Genomic DNA, 601 nt, shown 5'->3' on the forward strand with positions numbered 1-601 from the left:
GACGCAGCACACATGCCCCGCACCTCCCCCCCCCTCGCGGCAATGTGAGCATGCTCGCACCGTAGGCGGGCGATCTCCGTTGCCACGGGCCCGCCAGGCAGACGCCCCTTTCCCGGGCGCCGACGGCCCGCTTTCGGGCCGCCTTCCCTGGCAGCCAATTGTACTCACCTGCTCGCTTGCTCGCTCGCTTGCTCGTCCTCCCCCCCCCCCCCCTTGCTGGGCGCATTTATCCGCCCCGGTGGGGGCGAGACCGGACTGGGCGATTTTTCCGTCCCTCTGGGGCGATGTGGTATGGCGCGTGCGGGCGGGCGGGGGGGGGGGGGGGGGGGGGGTCGGCGCGCGCAAGAACGCCGCCACCCGGCGGCCCCATTTCCAGGCGCGTCCGGAAAAACAAATAGACACCCCGCGCGTGACCCTCGCCAATCACGGGCCCGCACACGGAGTACGCGGCCTGTGGGTTGGCAGCGCTCCATGGCCGCGTAACTGGCGTCTAGTTTGTGAATTCCGCTCGGTAGCGCGCCTGGCCCGGCGCCCGCCCGGTGCTCCCGTCCCAGTCGCGCATCTCGAGAAACCCCCACCCAGAGACCATTGGGGGGGGGGG

The sequence above is a fragment of the Fonticula alba genome (assembly GCF_000388065.1).
Source record: "Fonticula alba strain ATCC 38817 unplaced genomic scaffold supercont2.3, whole genome shotgun sequence".
Taxonomy (NCBI): domain Eukaryota; order Rotosphaerida; family Fonticulaceae; genus Fonticula; species Fonticula alba.